Source organism: Dinoponera quadriceps, unplaced genomic scaffold (genome assembly GCF_001313825.1).
Source record: "Dinoponera quadriceps isolate SergipeBrazil2010 unplaced genomic scaffold, ASM131382v1 scaffold316, whole genome shotgun sequence".
Taxonomy (NCBI): Eukaryota; Metazoa; Arthropoda; class Insecta; order Hymenoptera; family Formicidae; genus Dinoponera; species Dinoponera quadriceps.
The window spans coordinates 116,811-138,073 of NW_014554530.1; the positions used below are offsets into that span (position 1 = coordinate 116,811).

The following is a 21,263-nucleotide window of genomic DNA, read 5'->3' on the forward strand; positions in this document are numbered from 1 at the left end:
GTACGGTAAGATATCTTGATTTATGTATACAATGTATTACACGAAAGCGGAACGCCGGCCAGAGACGAGGGAGGTAGTCTCGCTCGATGTGGGATCCGAATCGATTGATAAATCCATCTCTTTTTGTCGCAACAGTATGAAATACGCTACAAAAGAAACTCCGGCATGGCTGCCCTCCGTCGGAATCCGCTAAAGCGGTCAAACAATGTCGCGCACAGTAGCAATTATTTTTTATCTATTTTCTCGAACGATATCGTAAACAGACTTTGAACGCCGACTCTTTGTTAAATTCAATCACAGGTTGATCTATGCCTTTGATATGTGAGATATTTCCTCGCGATGATTTGAGAAGATATATTTCCGTAATACTTGAGAAGCTTTCGTACGGTTGAAAATAAACGATTTTACGAAGGATAATACGCGAATTGCGCAAGATCGGCATTGCCGAACTGTTATTCGCATCCTGAGTTATACGTGGATGTAGGAGCGGGCTCGCGCTTTAAATTATGACCAGGAAGATGGTTGTCGTTCTCCCCTTTTCCCCCTCCGTTCTTTCTCCCTGCACCATCTGGATCCTTTGTTTCAGGTCTCGCTTCTCGTCCTTCCCTAGACGTGCGACACGTCTCTCTCCTTTCCAACCTGGAAATGAGGAACGCCGAGAGCGAGACTCGTTTCGCTGCGCTTTGGATGACTAGGAAACCCAGCTGTGTGTGTAGAATCGAAAAAATTCTCCGGAAAAATTGAGATATGTTTTGTATATCTTTTGGGAGTAAAAAATATTTGTCTGTTTTTAGAATGCCTCCAAGTGAGAACGGTGACAATTTGTTCCTTCCATTAAGGGTGATAACAAAACTATCTTGGAATAAACATCCGGGAATATTTTAATTCCAAATAAATAATTAGTATTAATGTTATATATATAATGTAATAACTCTTTTTACTTTCACGTACATACATATCTTATTGCGTTGTAAAACATTTATTCGTTTCTCAATCTAACTAAATTAGATTTTTCTACTTTTGCCTATTTAGCGACATATGTTAAATATATATAAGTTATGTAAAAATATAGATATATTTTCATTTAAATCCAATATTCGTAAATGAATGAAATTATCATTGCGTTCAAAGGGCTTTTCGCATATAAAAAAATAATCTAAATTGTGTTAACATCTATATGTCAATTGGCTAGATTAATATTTTTCCGAAGCATTTATTACTTCCCTTGATAACAAAAGGTTTTGAGTTTGTAGAGTGAGTTTGTAGAATGAGTCATAGTTACATAGTGGTGATAGTCATGAATATCAGTGTATTTAACTGATAATGCACTATATACACATATGCACATATTTGCACTATTATTCATTGACGCAAAGAATAGCGCAATATCTTTAATATCGCTAAAATACGGAAAAATTAAAATCACTTAAAATATACCGACGCATTCTTTCCATTTGTTCTCTGCATGTATTATCTTCGCTCAAAAGCGTTCTTTCGAGAACTAGAATGGAATTTTGTTTATAAGATCCTTTCTATCATTTAAAATACATCGTGGAGTGCAAGATTCTCAGTAGCAATATTAAGGGATTCCTGCATAAATCTATTATTTACGGAAGAAAATATTTTCCTATAACTTTATTTAATTACCTAACTAATAAATGTGTTAATTTTGAGCGAAATTAAGAGAAATATACAAACATAGAGATATTATTTATTTTTTTATTTTTCTTATTAATACTTTATTTATACGTAAGTCGAGCTAATAGAGAGGCACACATAATAGAAAGTGATATATAAATATTTAAATATGTATATGTGCCTTTATCGCGAGTATTACTATAAATTGTAAATTTCTTATGCCTATATTTTCAAAACGAAATGGTCAATGATTCAGAAATTGTTGTATAATGTCTCTATATTAGTATTAATAGTAGTTAATAGTTCTTAATAGTAGTTTCTCATTAAAATTCTAAATATGGTTTAGTAGAAATTAAAAATAAAAGTTAAAATAGGACATTAACTTCAAGGAACACGTGTAAAAAAAATGTCATTTTCAGTTGCGAATATCTCAGCTTCCGAATAATTAATCGTTTTTTAATTGCGCCAATAATTAGCACCAGTTATATTTAAATCTACATGCTTCGGTATATTCAAGTTTCAACAAATTCTTAAACAACTCATTTTATGCTACAACTACCTCAATGCGATATCGTCGATATTCAATCGTCGTAGGCTTCGTTCGCAGATCGATATGTATCGATGATATTTAGCATTCTATACGGCGATTGCGCTCGTCGCTCTTCGCATTTTGATTTCGAAAAAAAAAGGGATTACGACGGGACCGGTCTCTACGGCGGACGCGATTCACGCCGCTCGCATAGCAATTTATCGCGCGTGTTTTCGAAACTGAACTTTCTATCGAGTCGCGCGGAGCCGCGCGTTTAGGCGAACCGGTGTGTTCGCTCGACCACGAAAAATTTCGATCAGGATCGAGAAGAAAGCCAACGAAAGTGATTCGCGAACTTCCGCGCCGCGGAATCGCGCTCGTTCCTATTCTTGTCGCGTTGCCGACGAAAGTGATATTGTAAACACATTCCTGGTTTCTCGGCAAGCGCTGCGGAATCTGCTTATTCATGGTGTCATGGTGGCAAGCAACCTCACAGTTTTTCTTTAGGGAATCTTTCGTGTAACTTATTGTAAGTACATTGGAAGCTACCCGAAAATTACCTCGACGCACGTGCGCCGGGGGGATTTACCGTTCGATCTTTATCGGCGTTTCACGGAACGGCTTATTACGCTGCATATCGTATCGATTACGGATAAACCTCGACCTATTAACCGGGCATGAGTCCTTTGTGCTATTTTGACTCTAAGTGACTCCTCACCGGAGAAACTGCGTATACAATTTATTAACTTCATCCTACGTCTCGCGCTTATAATAGAGAGATGTCTAACGCTTTGAACATCGCAACACAAAGATGAATATATATATATATATATATATAAGCGCAATAAGCTAAATATAGATAATTCAAGAGAGAAATCTGCAGTTCTCCCTCTTGTTGTTCGATAATATACACGCTAATTTCACTATCGCCGCGACTATTTTTAGCGGCACACATTCTTAGGAAAATTCAGAACTAATTTTGCCTCAAAATAGATTTTTCTTCCTCATGTTGATCAACATAAAATAGCGACGTCGACAAATAACAAGGAAAGCCAAGCCATAATCGGACATTCGTCTAACATTCTGCTCGCTTTCGCTGCGAAATTCTCAATTCTAGCTAGAAATTCTCATGTACGGCATGCGGTGTTTGTAAATGAAATGTTGAATTTCGTAAAAAGAACACGCTATCGTACAGAGCGACATTCGTAAGGGGGGGTTTACGAGCAACGCAGTAATAACGCCTCGAGTGCTCTCGCCCACTAATCCAAATCTCGAAATGCGACATTCTCGGACGAGTTCCACCTGCGTTGATGTATGCGCGCGGTGGATTAGTCACGCGGCCTCTGAGAGTGCGTCGAAATAGAACGCTTAGTCAGACGTCACCAGGAACTGCACCGGGGAGTCACCGGCCCGCCACCACCACTATTACCATCACTACCACCACTGTCACTGTCGTTTTACTTTGTTACGCTTTATATGCTTATTCGACATTTCGACAGAGATCTGCAGCGGAGTTCACGACGTCGAGATTGCGTCGCGACGGGTCATGATTTTATAATCGAATATGATGTTATGGCTCGTATATCATTTGTTTTTTATCATCGAAAGATATTACCCGGTAGGGTGGCTTAGGAAGAATTAAATTAGAATCGCTAATATCAATTAAGTCTATTGCTAGATTTTTCAAATTTTCTTCGGCATCGATTGATGCACTGTTATTCTTATTATTTCCCGCAATAACATTAGCACAATGAAGCTTATATATAAAGAGTGATTTATTTTAGAATTACTTAATATTTGATTGTCTTAAAATATTTTATTTGCATTTGATTTTTATTCTTAATTTCAATTAGCAATGTATTAATTGCGTAACTTTCACAGATACTCAGAAACTTTCTTCATTTATAGTTCTCTTATATCATACATTTTAATTGACGTTGAAAATATTAGTAAAATTTTAAAATTCAAAGGAGTGAGAAGGAAAGAATTGTGAGGGCAAAATTGTAATTATATGTCCAATTGATATCGCTACTCACACGTTGTACATCCTTCGTCTCAGCTTTTCCATCCCAGCATCTTAACTCCTGACTGCTTCGTTGTGGCATTCCAGATACTAGGTTTGTGACACACAAGATACTTGCTCGTGGCACTGATACCGGTATCGATACTCACATAAATACGATGATACGGCCGGAGAAGAGTATTAATTAACGAATGTGTTAGTTAATGCGATGCCAATCAGAGCTCGATTAAATATTTTCATTACACACGACGAAAATTGAATTTTGAATACCAATATACGTACTTTGCCTATGACTTCGCGTCATGATATGTTCGTGATTCTTCGGCACGAAATGTAATGATTCAAAAAAATACGCGACGCGCGAGAATATCAAAATAATGGGCAAAAAGAGCTACGCCATTTCTCGCCCCTGAACAGTCAAGAAATTACAATTAACATACCCAAAACATTCTGAATATTTAGTTTAGGCCATTTAAACGGTCATACCTTCATCCAGTACATTTCGAGACGGTGAACGACATATCGTATACCATGTCGTATACTATAAGTTATGTTTATCGGTGCGTGAGTTATCACGTTCTTTCATCATATCTACACGAATGTCAATGAGTGTCAGTACCACGAGTGAGTATCTGAAGTGCTATGACAGAGCAGTCAGGAGCAGGATGTTAAATTGGGAAGCCAGAGTAAAGCAGGATACTCGTACAAGGACATAAGTGGCGATACATTACATATTTTAAGGTGTATGTCATAAAATCGTTTATTACATAAGAAATTTCCGATTTTAACGGAAATCTTTCAACATTTGACGAATTGAATAAAAAGAGAGCACTCGAAATATAAGCCAGCATGCATAGTTCATCATCAATCAACAAATTATATAGATTCACAATTATAAATTAACGATTCTCTAATTATTCGTCAACTGTAACGTGTATTTATTCCATGCAGGGCGAGGAAAAAGTATGGAAACGCTGAAAAAAATCTCGGAAAATAGAAGTTTTACAGAAAAGTGTTCCCGATAAAAGTTGCAGGGTTTAAAAAGATCTATTTACTGTTCTTATTACTTTGGATGGTGTCGCTAAGGTCAGGTCAAGTTGAATTTTTTAAACGTGGCCTCCTATTTGGTATATTCTTATAGCTTTTGTCGAGACGTTTTCAGAACACTATAATAAAACTTCTTTCGGTTAAGAATTTCCTGAGATATTTAAAAATGCGCCATGATATTTTTTAACATAAAGTATGAAATATCTTGTAAAATAATAAACATCACTACTCGCCAATCGAGTATCATCTCTCAATTCAATATTCGAATCAGACACAATCGCGACTGACGAGTTATCGAGTGACGCGCGGGGAGGATAGATTACCGACGAAGGAAGTTCGCAAAATCCCCCTGCGACGGACATACGAACGTTCGTTTGTTCACCGGTGCTCACGTCTATGTAAGAACACCTTTACGAACCGCTGTCGCACACGTACATGTTCAATCGCGTTGATATTCCGCTTTAGAAACTAGACGAGCGAGCGGGTGCCATGAATTCACGCGCCTTATACGCCAGGCGCTATTGTTACATACGATGGTTGCACGCGTCCGTTCGCGTGACGCCGACCATTCGCTTTCTATTCGCCTCTTTTCATTCCTATTTACGTATGATTTATGCGGTACCCACTGTTGTACAACATCGTGTCGTTCGCATACGAAAAAAAATATCCCTGCACGTACATATAAGGACACCCGGTGCCATCGGAAACTTCGCGTAATCTAGCGTAAAATTGCACGATCTCACGGAACACACGAATAAAGTATGGAAATGTCAGTCCTGGTGAATAAGTCGGTTGCAAATCAAGTTCGTACGCTATTCGGTTGACCAGAACATAACCGGTTAACCGTTAATCGAGAGGAGAAAGTATAAATAATGGGAGGATTATGAAAAATCAAAGATTACTGAATATAGAAGTACGTAATAATTGAGACATAAGCGGAATATCAGTTACGCGAGCAAACGATGTCACCGATGTAGATTCATTTTGATTACAACTCATCTACCACTAATTCCAATTGCGAGAACAGACGAGAACCCGGTTGAACCGGGTTTAAGGTTCGCCAATGCCGATATTGTTGACTCTAAGAAAGAAGGAAAGGCGACGCTGCCACGCGAACTTCGCCGCGCGTACAACACCCACCGAATTTATGTCTGTGAACTCCGGTGAACTCCTGAACTCTCTCGTCGTCTCGTCTCCTTCTCGGAGCGACAATGACGAAGGAATGGCATTCTCGGCCATTCGCGCGATGTGCGTGTCGTGCACGCGGCGACCGCTATCGGGGTTACGGGACTTTAGGACATAGGTATCGTTCCTTCTCCGCGCGTTTCGTCGTAGCAACGATGTTACGTATCTGGAATATCCAAAAATACTCGAGTATCTAAATCCGAAGTAAGAGCGAAAGGTTAAGATATTCCAAATAATTTGTTTTTCACAAAACAAGTTGCTTGCATATTTTTTTGGCGAGAAATCCTTTACAGGTATATTTAATACATCTTTTGCGGGGATGCAGTCAGGGGGAACAGAGTGAAAAACGTGAATTTTCAATTAGTGGAAAACTTGGCTATGTCTTTCGTAACTTCTGTTACTAACATTACTAAAAATATTATTCGGACAAAGCTTTACAGAGTTGATGAGAAGGTATTTAACGGACAAAATAATGAATACTGTTCGTTTTAGTATTGAAAGCAATTTAAGAAAACACTGAGTTACACAAATCTAGAATGTTGAAATTTTTTCGTGTCTACGTAAAAGAAAAAAAACTTAGCAGAGCGTGGTTTCGATCCACGGACCTCTGGGTTATGGGCCCAGCACGCTTCCACTGCGCCACTCTGCTTGTTGGTCGTCTCCTTCTAAATTAGGTATTACCGGTTGCCTATGAAGCGTTTCGTGTCAATTTTTGTCTACGAATAAAATGTTGTTCCGTCAAATATCGTAGTTCATTGATTATTGCAATTAATTGATCGCGGTTAATTAATTGATGTGAAACTAGGATTTCTCCTTTTTCTTTCTTCTCAAAAAAATGATAAACTTTCAATAGAAGCTTTGTGCCGTCAAACCGTACGAAAATTATTTATAACTTCACAAAATATTGCACATAACGATATCTTTGTTATTATCTTATTCGTATAGTTGAAATTTCGCATACATTTAATTGAAGGGCACATTCTACCAAACAGAATAAGAACAGTGCGCACATGAAAGAGGACAAAAGTATCTTATTCGTCAAACAATACAAACGTTTCAAAGAAGTTTCATTCTCTTCAATGTATTTTAGATAATTTTAAATATATTTCGTTCATTTTTCCGATAACTTGGTTATGGATTTCTATTTTCAAATTGTACCTGTACTGCTGATTCATATTCTCGTTTACATATATGTTAACGGTGGAATTGATCGATCCAGAGTTGGTTGGTTGGGTTACTTTCACGACGTATATAGCGACATTTTCTAATATTAGAGAAACAGATCAGCAACGATGCTGAGAATAATCTTGCAAAATTGTGCGTGCATATTTACGCGGCTGATTCCACGACTTTGAAGTCACTCCAGTTGCAAGGCGACTGAAGATATCGTGTTTCTTTATCGGCGTGACACTTGAAATGAAGCAAAAGCGTGGCGGGGGGATTGAGGTTTCGTCCCACGATCTCACTAAGGGTCTTAACTTAGACTCTCTCCCTCTTATTAATACACCGATATATCGTTATTTCGGCCTTGAATCCTAAAAGAAACCAGCGCAACGTAAACTGCACGTCGCTTTGACGCTCAATGCTCCAGTGAAACATGTCAATGATATTCCGACACTCGAATTCCATCGCGCTCTTTACGAGAATTGTCAGATATATCTGTGACCCAGACACATCAGAAAAAAGGACAAGAGACGTCTAGAAACTGTCTGGAAGGTATCCAAGAGAATGAAACTTCTTTGAAACGTTCGCATTGTCTGACAAATGAATTCTTTCTGTTTTATCTCATTTGCACGCACCGTTTTTATTCCATTCGGTAGAATACGACCTTAAGCTCTTAACTTTTTACTCTTGCATTCCTGTTGTTATTTCGAAAACTCTATCGCTTTTTTCTAATAAAAAAAATGGATAAGACATCATGCAGATATTACAAAGCCTTATGTCGATTGTTGTTTTTTTTCACGTCGTGATTATTTCTTCTTGTCCGACCAGTTAAATATTCTATCGAGAAAACTAGGCCATTATAGTTCGCGAATAAATGCGTATCGAGGGCACGTAGGATTTTTCGCGACTTGATATTTTCACGCGTGTTTTATCGAGACGGTGCATCGCGGTGTCTACGAATCTGCGGTTGCATTAAGTACGCTAAAACTCGCGCACTTTCCCTCGGCCACAAATACGCCGACCAAACTGACGAGAATGTCGTTTATTCCAACTTTGAAACGGTCGTAATCCTCCGGCACCACGGGAATGAATGGCGAATATTTTAACTGTCGGTTAATTCCAAGTGGATTTCATTTTGGCAGAATCACACTAATTACTGGCATATTTCACGCCGAGAATTAAAGGATTATAAAGAAATAGTGTCTGGCAGGATTCTTGTTAGGGGAAGTGGTTTAGAAATTCCCTAAGGAATTTGTAACAACATAGAAATGTATGGCTCTTGACGTACACTATGTGTACGTTTTGTGTCGGCCATCACCCACTTATTTACTCGGGCCGCTTGCTGAAAGCTCGGCTACACCCGCACGTGTCTCGCGGTTACTAACAACGATTTACGATACACCCGGAATGTGTGGTCGAGGACATTGTATTGTCAAGGAGGCTACTTGCTGGCTTATTAACATTCCACGGGGCCAACATATCGGTGATTTCGTCGTCGCACGATCTTTCCGGCACATTTGCCGCGCGATAGCCGCTCCTCTGCTCGAGCTCTGTCAATTAGCGTCTTCTTATAATTCGCCAGGAAAGAAGGGTACGAGTCTCTGGACTGGGAAACGAACGGTACAAAAAATCTTCCGTCGCTTTCTTCACGAGATTGAACACGATACGCGCCTATTTCTGGAAAGTATACTTCTCTTTCTTGAGGGAGTTTATTTTAAAATTAATTAAATAATTCGATCGCAAAGTTGTCTTTGAATCGATGTAATGGCGTAACGTTGTATCCATTGAAGAATACATTGATTAAAAACCGGTCGAGGTAGTATGCATTGTTATATATTTCTGATAATCGACTTACACCCTGTATAATAAACATTATTCTTTGTCTCTCCACAAATTTATTTCAATTCTTTTTTGTTTCAATTTTTAGGATAATTTTTGTCAAAAAAGAATAGAGAAGAATTTTATATGATAATGTATGTCTGAGACCTCGGATATTTGAGATATTTGAGAAATATTTCAAGAAAGTTTCAGAGCCTGTATTTGTATTTGCATTTAACGCTAAACACGACCATTCGACTCGGTCCAGTGATCTTCATGTGAGATAACTAAACTCAGAATCGGACGGCTATGTTTAAATGTGGCGTACAAACTCGATCCTTTTATGAGATATTTATCTATTGTTTCTCCTGTGTGCGCATATCAAAATGTAAAGTGCGATTCGTATATCAATGAGATAATGACAGCGGTTGATGTAAGAATTGAAAATCGACCGTACAGAGCTACGTGAGATTATCTTACAGGGAGACAGTATAGAGACTAAAACTAATTTCCTGTCGCGGTATCGTGACTTGTCGCCGACTTGCGGTGACCGTTACATAAACTTCTCTCGCAGTTACGCAAGAATATATGTTACATTCTTTTCCTCGAACTTGCCCGTATAACTATGATCGATAGAACCAAACCTGTGGCATTTCGATTTGGCTGAGCAAGTACATGCGTGTCATAAGCGCTCGCGCAGGCGATTATGTAAAAGTGACAGGTAAAAACAGTCCTTTTTTCGCACGTTTTTACGATATTTACCTCGAGACCGCTTGAAGTTGCGTGCAAGCTTGAGAAAGCAGAATCAAGTTTTGATCGCGTGATATGGTCATGGAATGCATTATTTGATTTACTCATCAAACTATCGCTACACCGGTTCGTGAGGTATCTTTCAAAGGTCGAAGACATGCGTGATGCAGTCAATCGAGTTATTCTAAAGTAGTTTAATGTTGAATTTACTAGACTAATTCATTACAGAATTAATTAGTTGCCCTCAGTCATTTTTTGCATGGATGCATGGAGAAAAAGGATTGGTTGTGTTAACGTAACAATCCGAATGCGTTTTGCTCGAAGGAAACGGAATTTCCAGTCGTAGGAACCGAGTTTAGTTTTAATAAGAACTAGAAATTCCGTTTTATTCAACAGGAAAGTGTTTAGGTCGTTCGTTGTTACGTTAATTCAATCAGCCTTTTTTTCCGTACATGTTAACTAATATACGACAGGACATACCGTACAAAAATTGAAAAAATTTCCGAGGTGTTCGTAGTAACCGAAGACACACCGCAACCTCTCAGTTCCTGCGTCAAGGTTGCCCGCAAAGTAACCAGCACAATTTGCGATGTTCTATTTTCCGCTGTCCATCGATTGGAATCCATTTCATACGCGGAAGAACGATCTTCGGTTACGATATAACTATGATGAACCGTTATAGATACATCTTAATTGCGATTGTCATGTGTTATTCCGGAATGAAAAGTATCTTCTCTTAAGGTCTCATACTCGGCTCATTGGCAGACTACAAACTTAATCGGTACCATTCCAATGGTTCAAACCTGTAACATGTCAATAATTCTTATAGAGAAAGAGATAATTGCTAATTAATGAAGAAGATAATCTAATCTCGAAGTAATTGCAGCGCAAAATACGATATACGAAATAGGGGATAAACAGTCGTGTGTGATTATTATGTATATTATTATTATTAATATCTATAATAATAATGACATATAGGCCGATGGTACTCTCGTAATGACGTTAGGTCGATAGCAACGTTACGTTAACAATAATCGCAAATTTCCGAGTAGCCGGCGCGCCGGGCACGCAGCTCGACGAATTAGCCGATAGAGTGGCCAGCGAGCGTAATGATCGCCGGCACATAAATTTAGCAAGGAGACGAGGCGAGAGACGAAATGCCGGGCGAATAATCCAAACGTGATGAATGCTAGTTGGCTTTACTTTGGAACGGATCCACGCGAGCTCGACTCCGAAGACCGGAGACTCGAAAGAGAGAGAGAGAGAGAGAGCCTCGAATCTCGGTGGCTCAAGCCGACATGCAACGTCAAACCCACGGACGAAATTCTCTAACGCTTTTCGACGTTTGACATATTCGCCCACGCGCGCACCTGCTGACTCTCCCTCAAGTCTCTAACCCGCGTGCCTCGTTTCCGCTTCGTTGCGCGGCATCCGTCCTCCGATTTTTCACGATTCTTCGGCCGCTCGCTGATGAATGCGCGTTCGCTTTTTCGCTCGACATCGTCAAGCAGTAGCCTACATTTTTTAGTTTCACCTTTCGCCATATTTGGTTAGATGTCAGAAAACATTTTTATAATCGTATTTACCTCGATATATAGAGCCCGAGAGATTTTTTTTTCCGCGTTGATAATGCAATTTTATCTGTACACGTGTGTACAAACGCACGTGCGAATGTGTTCTCCTCTTGGAGTCCTCAAGAAATGATTAACTTCAGACCACGAAAAAATGTTATTCGTTCCTTTTATGCGTCGCACGACACAACAGTTATTCTAATTGATACTTTATTGTTGCTTCGTTACACTGTGGACATTTACAAGCCGTAAATATGATTAGATCTTTCAGTATCGGCACTCGAAATGTGATGAAACTGTGTTGTAGACTTCCTATTTTGTCATCTCGGTTAATCATATTTCGACGTTAACACAGCCGTGTACACGCGCTGCCACTTTCTCAAGTGGTCGCTGCGAGACCGCCTTTGTCCTTTATCTCGACCGTTGGCATGATAGAATTACGTTCGATGACAGACAGATAAGAGATTTCGATTGCGTCGGATGGCGGTAAACGCTTCTAACACGTAGGCGTCCAGGCGGGCAGGTATATTTACCTTCTTCGCGACGCTGGGCGCATTTCGCTAATAAAATTATAACTTCGTAACGTAGGACCGTCGTACAAAGAGGCTTTGAACGCATCAACCGATCGTCTGTGCGCAAATGCACCTTTAAGTATTTATAGCACGTGACGTATGTATCTGAGCGCGACGGAAGGATTTATCGCGCTGCCGAAAGCTGCGTCAACTATTTCGCGGGATAAACAGCCTCGTTGTTCCCTCCGGGGGTTTTACAGTGAAAATACATTCTAAAGCTGGAAGAGGGACGCACGCCCCCCTCTCCACCTCCGGGCCTGCCGGAATTATTAGCTTGTCAAGAAATTAATGTTACTCCGTGAAATCGTCACTGCTTTCACTCGCACGCTATTCAGTATGGCGACCGGAATGCCGGGGGATAAATAATTTCTGTGATTTTCCACGGGTTCATTGTGATTCTAAATGTAGGTGTTACCTCTACGCGCCAAAGCGCCCGTTCTCCCGTTTTCGCGATGCGAGTGGAAGCGCGCGTTTCTCCGGCCGCGAGTCGCGCGGCGTGACGTTTATCAATCGTTAAATTAACATTACGGCTACTCGGTATTCCACGGTGAATGCAATTCAATTCGTTGATTCTTCCGCTCGTGCTCCGAGGGTAATTTCCCAACTGCGAGGCACTTATCCCATCGTGTAAGTTTTGAATCCGAGAAGCGAAGAAAGTTAATTAGAGGCCGCAACGGGCTATGGTGGTTAAAGTCGAGTTGCATACACGGTTTCAGTTGCAAGAACGCGAGCCTTCTTCAGAGTAATAATTTTAATCGCGAGTATATAATTTTTGCCACTATTTCAACGTACGTCTGAGAATATAAAAGCGAAATGAAAGGCAGAACGTGGAAGTTGTCCGTCTGAAACATTATTTGAAAAATGGCTGTTGGCAGAATGTTGAAGTATCCCAAATACTATAATTCATTAGCTCGCCTTCGTTGCGGGGAAACCCGCGGCAATTGAGCCTGAGAGATTATATTCGATTCTTTTATACTAGAAGTATACTTCCGCGTGTGTACTTTACCCCACGACAACGTTCGACGAAATACACGTACGAGGATACAAGTCGTACACCGACGTTCTATAATTTCACGATCGATTGCAAGGAGCACATTCTTGACCGGCTTGTCCCGTTACTTTCGGGATATTTTTTACATCATGTTCGTTGCCCGTGTATTTCACGTGAAAAGATGGAAAGAAATTAAACATTTCCTTACATACTATTCCTATAAACATCGGTTAAAGTCGGTAGAATATCTTAAGCAACTCATCCCTTCAGACTCTTTCCACGGGGGGAGCTGAAGAGCGGCAAAAAATCAGTTAAACCCCAGTTAACTGAAAGTAATGTTCACGGGAACGGCCCTGTGGAACGTCGAGGGAGGGTTGACGATTGGCACGAGGTTAGAGACAAACAGAGAGAGAGAGAGAGAGAGAAAAAGAGAGGGAGGAGGGTAGAACCCTGCGTAGATCGCGTAATAAATTCTTGCACGGGCAGCACGAAGAGAGGTCGCGCCGCTAAGTTACTCACTTCGCAGCCTGCATTTTCCGCGACATCGGCTGGCGGGCCGGACAGAAACGGCCGTAAAATCTCTACCACTCCGGCGATTAAGACGCGGCGCCGCATGATGCGCGCCGGGCTCTCTTTCTCTCTCGGCACCCTGAAGATATTAGCTTGTACCAGCACCGATCATACCCGGCGAGGTACAAACCGCGCCTCGCCACATCGCAACCATATTTCTTTCTCTCAACGAGCGCGCGGTCTGCTATTTGGAGTCGCTATTCGGAGGCGCCCAATATGTCGTACCGGCACGAGAATTGGTCGCCATTCGGCCGGTTATTTGGGGACAGAGAGAGGCACTATCACGAATATAAACATCCAACGACCGCGATCCTTATGGTGGTACGGAGTTAGCAGGCAACTCCGCCCGGTTGCCAAGAATCTCACGTCCCTACAGCATCCGCCTTGGCAGTGCCAAGAGAACGTATTCTGTTTCTTCGTCTTGCTCGCTCTCTCCTTCCGTCTTTCTCCCCCTCTCTCCTTCACGGTTTTCTTGCAATCTTACGTTTTGCGAGTCTCCGTGTCTCTCTCTCTTGTTCTTCAGTAACTTTCTTTCTCTCTCTTTCTATCTTTCTCTCTCTCTCTAAGAGAAATTCTGTCTTGACCTGGACTGGTAATCATTTTTCTTCGGACACCCGTTGCTCTGCTCGATCAGTGATCCCCAGGTCAGAAAACATGGAACGAGAGATTAGTACAGCACGCAACTGATACACCTTCTCTGTCTATCTTCTTCTCCGCCTCGCTGTTTCCTCGCGGAAAATACGCACGGTGGGGTAGGAGAGAAGTACGACAACTAGCGACAACACCGTCGACGGCGTGTCCATTTTCAATGATGAAACGGCGTGATGCATCAACATGATATTCGAAGTTGTCGCAATTCGTATCGCCTAATGGCGCTCACCTCTGCCGGTTATTTTCGCCAACGCTTGACTGATGAATCGATGTTGCCCGACATTGTGCTCCTTGGAACGTTTCTCTCGTTAGCCGCAGCCGTGATGAAATTCGTACTTGAAAATATATATATATATATGGTAAAAATAATTTGATACTCGATAGGACAATACCACACGGCACGTTGCTCTGCCAAGAGTAACTTTGTATCGCAGTAAACAAAGGCTCTAATCCGGGAATAGTCACCTGGGACTCACCTTCAGACCTCAATTAAAAGCCTCTATTATTAATATAGTATAACGTATTATCGATCGCTCTATGATTTATTATTATTCAGGGATATAATAAATATAGATTGGCTTAATATTTGTTTGAAAAAAATGAGGAGAAATAAAAAAAGTATTGAAGAAACGGAATAAGCACATCAAGTGTTCGTGATCACGTATAAAAGAATAAGGTGACTATTTCCACGTTAAAGTCGGTCGTAGCTTGTAAAAAAAGCGATTTACATATTTTAATTTCCACACTCATGAAATATTAATTGCTTATCAATCATTATTTTAAATCAGTATTCTTTAGTCAGTGCTCCACAAAGCGGTGATATTTTTCGAGAATTTCATAGGCATTTTTACTTCGGGTAATTTTTTTCAGGATTTGCGTAACACAATGGAGTCCATCGCCGTGCTCGATCGGCTCGTTTTATTAGTCGACGAGTACGAAAGCCGCGATGTAGTCATGCGATTTCGCCGCGGGGTATCTCCGCGGTATCTCCTTGTAAATCTAGCTTAAGTATCTGCTTTACATAATTAGAGCTGTTTGTATACCGGCGATTTTCCTTTTACAATGCGCACGACTCCATCGTGGATATTACGGACAGCGATTGGAACCGCTTCGAACGGTTTGGTTTACGCGAGAGAAAAGACCTTTATTAAATTTATTACTGCCTACCCCGTGAATATGGCGAAAAGGATATAATGGGATCTACTTGGTTTCCACGGAATGGCTATGTAATAAGAAAGCATCAATCAAGCGTTAAAAAAAAGTACAACATTGTTCTTTGCGTCGTATAATTTATTAGATGCATAAACCCATATTAATAATATGTCACGAGTATGGACTCATACTTAAGGATCTGGGCATATTATCATTAAAAGACAGAAGAATCTTATTCGATTTATTAGTTTTACTGAAACTTTGAATGGTCAAATTTTAAGTTCAACATTATTCAATCTAATTGGTTTACATATTCTAGAAATATAAAAAATAGTGAATTCTTTCACGTCGCAGTTCACTGCACTTATATAGAAAATTTAAACCAATTAATTGCATTAGTATGTTTGCTATCCAATATTCGAACGTTGTCGATTTTTTCAGTTTGACTCTTGATGTGTTCAGAAACACTATCATAAAGAGCACTACTAATTAATTAAATAATAATATATATTATTCTACTGTATTTATATATACTTTGCAGCGCTAAAAGGAGTTTTAATCCTGTTAATAAATTAAATTCAAAATTAAATTAAATTCAAAATTAATGGACTTACGACTGATAAAATAAAATATTTACTTCTTTACATTTATATCGTCAGATTGCACTTATTCAAATTATAGATTACATTAATACAGATATTAGATTATATTTATATCTGTAGAGATGAAACCAAATGACGCTTCGACTTTGCTTTCTCGAGTCATATTACTTTCTACAGTCGACGTTACTTATTCCATTGTACACATTGCAGATAGACATAAAGTCGCGGGATTTGACTGCGCAAGTCCGAAGATCGGCTCGTCGAAAGCACGCCGTCCGATATAACGGGTCTCGCGCGTAAATTCGACTATCCCGTCGACTTTAACGCGCGCGTTCCAGTCGCGTTAAACGGAGATTATTTATCACGGAGTAGAGCTCTCTTTGCAAACCAGTAAATTCGGCTTGGGCTCGGTAACCGTCGAAAACGGCGCAATATCACGGCTATTTTACTGCAAACGTCGTGAAAAATTTCGTCCGAGGTGAAACTAATTTTATCGTATTCGGCTCCTAAGTACGTTCTCGCGTGCGTATCGCCAGTGCGCCGGGCCGCGGCGGAAATTATCATTCTGATCGAAGGAATACGCCGGGTCGTTTTTTCGCATCCGACTTAACAGAACGAGACCGCGCGCGAAGTAAAAGTATTTATAGGCCTGTAGCTTCTTGAACGGAATCTGGAGCGGACCCGTTCGTCCGGGACGAACGATCGTACGCCCGATATTTATCATATTGTTTTATTCATCCGTCGATTATCATCTTCGTCGTTTTACAAGCGTCACGCAGCAGCGCTGCGTAAAACGCTTAACCACGGGGGGAGAGAAAGGTCGAGGCGCGGTCGTCTTCGGAACGAGGCAGATCGATGCGTACGAGACGGCGGAACTTGCGAGGAAATTTATTCGTTACGCGCGCAAATCAAGAAAAGAGGTGCATCGAGCGTGATTATCATTTCCGCGGGAAATAAAAGAAAAGCCCGCCGTGCACTTTTGCTCATTGTTTTCTCACTTTCCGCTTTTGCACGCGGTTGTGGTAAATTAATATTTCACAAAAAACTGTACAATTACGGCAGACATTTCCACGCTCTTTGAATTCGCGACAAACGTAGGATAATCAATAAATTCCTCACGTCGATTTTAATCTGTAACGCACAATAAAACGGCGTCTTTCAAATTGTGATAAAACGGCTTATCTTCTTCTTAGTATTTTTCTTTATTAGCACACGTGGTGCTCCTTTTCATACTTTCCATCGTGCTTTAAACTATCACTCTTATCTTCGCGCCGCGCTTGATTAATATTGCGCCCGGCCGACAAACGACAGAGTTATTACCGGTTTGCCAACGAGAGATCCGATTTGATCTACAATGATGACTACCGTTTTCGCTTTTCGTTTTGCAATCGTTCCCAATCATCGGCCGGGTTCGAATCGGATGGATTATCGCCAATATAGACGGCCGCTGCCAAGCGGTCTTGCAGCCGGACACGTAAATGTACGATGCGTTCCACACATGGTAAACACCCGTTACAATGTTGTCCGCGCTCGAGCCCGAAATGCCACTAAACAATCGCCGTCCTACGCGCCATTCTTCGAGATTCTCCGCACGGATAGAGCAGGAACTAGTTCTGCGGATCGGCCAAGGCCTAGATCATTGCCATCGATGTCACGGTGATTCGTGCTTATACATTATCAATGACATCCTTGACGACACGTGCGACCAGGCGTTGACTCGGGAGATATTCGCCTTTGCTGAGTGTGTTCATAATATTACAGACGTACGGAAGACATATAACGATAGAATATGCCTGATGGACTAATTATGCGAAAACCGTGCTTCCGGTTTTCGGTCTCTAAACACGTTATTACGAATCATATTTTACGTAATTAGAACCTTTGAAACTTCAATCTCGTTTGTAATTATTTCGATAAAATTCCCAAGTAAAAGAGATTCTTTTGCCCGGTTTCAGATTGGTTGGATTTCCGTACAATCTAGTTCGCGCATAACTCTGATAGAGCTCGATCGACCAGTAGCTTCCACGCTACTCTCCGCCTCTCTTCGAATCTGATTAGTATAATACCCGCACTGCTGACCAGCGGCCATTGATCCTCCGCATATCTGATACATTCTTCGTGACGTTAAGATGTAACTCGACTCTCGAGCACTAGTTTACTTTGGCGGATGTGTATTTCCTTAGACGTAACAAAAGTTTTTATCAGATGGTATGAATTCCTGATGATTAATGACGGACGCGGAACTGGGGCATCAGCACCCGGTTATACCCGCGATTGTTTTATTAACGCCAGTTGTAATTTTCTAGTATGCTGTTACATTCTATGTGATTTATCATGCATATAGTAATCGTAATAAACGTATATTTGTATAGTTATTAATACTCATATCAAGATAACAAGAAAGTGATAATTAGATTGAACGTAAAATCTACAAAAATTAAAAATTATAGCTTTAAACGTTTGGAAAAGAATCCTTTTTTTCGATTTCTTTTTGTGGATGAATGAAAAGATGGAAGGCACCGAATTTTTTTCAATTTTCCACGGATTTTTTCGGTTTCTTTCCGAGCAAACATTGAAAAAGCAGTTTTTTTAAACTATATTAAAAATACTTGGCGAAGGCGATCTTGCGATAATATTGCTCTTCTTTAATGATTAAATGATAAATAATATCTCTTTTAAATAAACTAAAGAATAAAGTAAACAAATATAGGACAAAGGAAGATTTTCTGGGAGAATCAATAGAAACGTCAATTGTGGCTGTCAATACGTGCAAGTTGTAATATTGGTCGCATACAACATTGCTTGAATTGGCTGAGTGTGTTTCACGGAACGTCGGCAATTAGAGACATGATAGAACTTGAATTACTGATCGAAAAAGAGGCTTACACGCACAATGTGAACACAAATATGATAATTACAAGATAGCTATCTAGAACGTGACAGGATACTCTCATAAATAATGCACAGCTATCACGCGTCATCGTCTCTGGCGATCTCAGAATTGATTCGAACGAGAAGGAGGAAGCCTGCACGGGATCGCCTTTGCCAGACATTCGATAGACAGAAAAATTTGACTCGCATATGGATAACCGTACGCGGATACACCTACGTCTAGCGAGCTAACGGCTGTATATCGAGAATATCGATAGTCTTGGAGGGCTTGGCTGGTCACCTACTTTCGGTATCTTAATCTCCGTTCGCGCGACACGATACCGATTAGGTTAACCACGACCGGAATGTTTTTGCTCATTGCGACGTAACGCGACGCCACGCCGGCTAATTCTATCCGGTATGCCGTTTTCGTCCTTTTCGCCCAAGATAGTGTCGACAATATGCTCACCTTGTTTCTCTCTGTCTCTCTCTCTCTCTCTCTCTCTTCCATTTCTCTCTTTCTTCCTGTCTCCCTGCCGTATTATATCGATGAAATATAACGTTAGACGTCCGCTGCAGCCGTTCGGTAGTTGAAATATCTAACCGCATAGAATGCGGAAATGCCGTCGAAAAAATCGTCGCGCATCGATTACGCGATTTTTCAGCGACGAAGTTTAATGCGTTCAGAATGCATATGTTAAATGACGCGGATTAAGTTTAACAGTGTTGCGTGATGAGCGAGTTCTGCAGTCGTATTGTGCGTCAATAATTTCGATTTGACGTTTTATTTGTTTATACATATATAAAATGTACATTTAATTTTAGTTTTTAGAAAAAAAGTTAAAACCCTATTTCGCAATTGCATACGGTCAAATTTCGATCTTTTCCTCTAAGTTTTTAACCAATTCATTAATAGATTAATGGATAGCGAAATTAACTAATAGATAACGAATAAATAACGATGCGAGAGGATGTATCGATAAGATTGCGTATACTCGTGTGTAGCATGCATAATTTCTGGTTAGTTTGTTAGAAGGAACAAAGGAAGCATCTCGTATGGAAGATGACGTCGTTTATAGTACCATAACGTGTACTCATTTAGATAGATCATGACTATCGTGAGATATCTAAACGGCGGCTCGCGAAAAAGCATCGTGCGCCGGGCAACATCGCTCATAAATTCACGCGGATGAGCAAGACGGCGTTAACGCAAGGTTTACCGTCAACGGCGTGAAATATTCTAGGTAAGTTGCAGCATAATTTACGCCGGTAATTACGGGATAAGGCGAGCCGTGCCGTGTGCCACGGATATATACAGCGCTGTTTTTCCGTCTGTACGAAAACTTAGCGTGTCGTGCGGATGTTATCTTTGGGCTTTCACGCAAAAGTTTTCCGCGAGGGAGCGCAAGAGAGTGTGATAGCACGTCGAGTGAAATTTCTTTTTCAACAAGATTTTCTTCTTGATTTGTGCGCCTCGAAAAAGCGTTGGTTCAACATACAGAAAGGAATATTTCTGAAAATTGTTCTGAGATTATTCGGAGTTATAAACCGTGAAATTTACTTCTAGTGTTGAAGTGTAATTTTGCATGCGAGTAAAATCATGAACTTTATGTTCGATTTAGTGTGAAAAACGAGACATGATATTTGGTGGTGCGGTTTGTTTAGTCCGCTCAATTAAGATGTCTAAAAATGGTAGACTTCAAGCGGGGAATGCAATTACTGTCTTGAAATTTACTTACCTTCACTGATCGATCTTACGAACGTACTCGAACATTTTAATTTCCGCCTGTCTCTCATTCAACGGTAGAACATACTGTTGCGTCGATCGGTGGAACAATGATTACATTAGCTTTCACTCCTCTTGAAGTAGTTACACTAGAACGAATAGACCATTAACCTTTGTAATGTCGGGAAGTTCACGTCGCTCGGAGCGGACAATTGCACAAAATTGTTCGCACCTTTCGTTCTTCAACAGGATTTTCCCAAAATTTTCACCTTCCCGAGGAAACTGAAATCAATACAATTTATCGTTTATTATACGCGTTATTATATCGCAAATTAAATGCGTAATTTTGAGATTTGTCGTTCGGTATGACGAAACATTGAAGCATTTTTTCAATATTGCA

At 40.4% G+C, this 21,263-nt stretch overlaps 1 protein-coding gene and 1 non-coding gene across 2 annotated transcripts in view; one reads left to right on the forward strand and one right to left on the reverse strand.

The window, feature by feature from the left end:
* Positions 1 to 6,999: 6,999 nt before the first annotated feature.
* Trnam-cau lies at positions 7,000 to 7,071 on the reverse strand. The gene has a single exon. It is a non-coding gene; the product is annotated as a tRNA-Met (tRNA).
* A 5,781-nt stretch (positions 7,072 to 12,852) lies between these two features.
* The window catches only part of LOC106751844 (odorant receptor 82a-like), a 45,374-nt gene continuing 36,963 nt past the window's right edge, over positions 12,853 to 21,263 (forward strand). The window contains exon 1 of the mRNA XM_014633039.1: positions 12,853 to 12,927. The gene's annotated coding sequence lies outside the window, so the exon portion shown is untranslated. The remainder of the gene's footprint in view (positions 12,928 to 21,263) is intronic.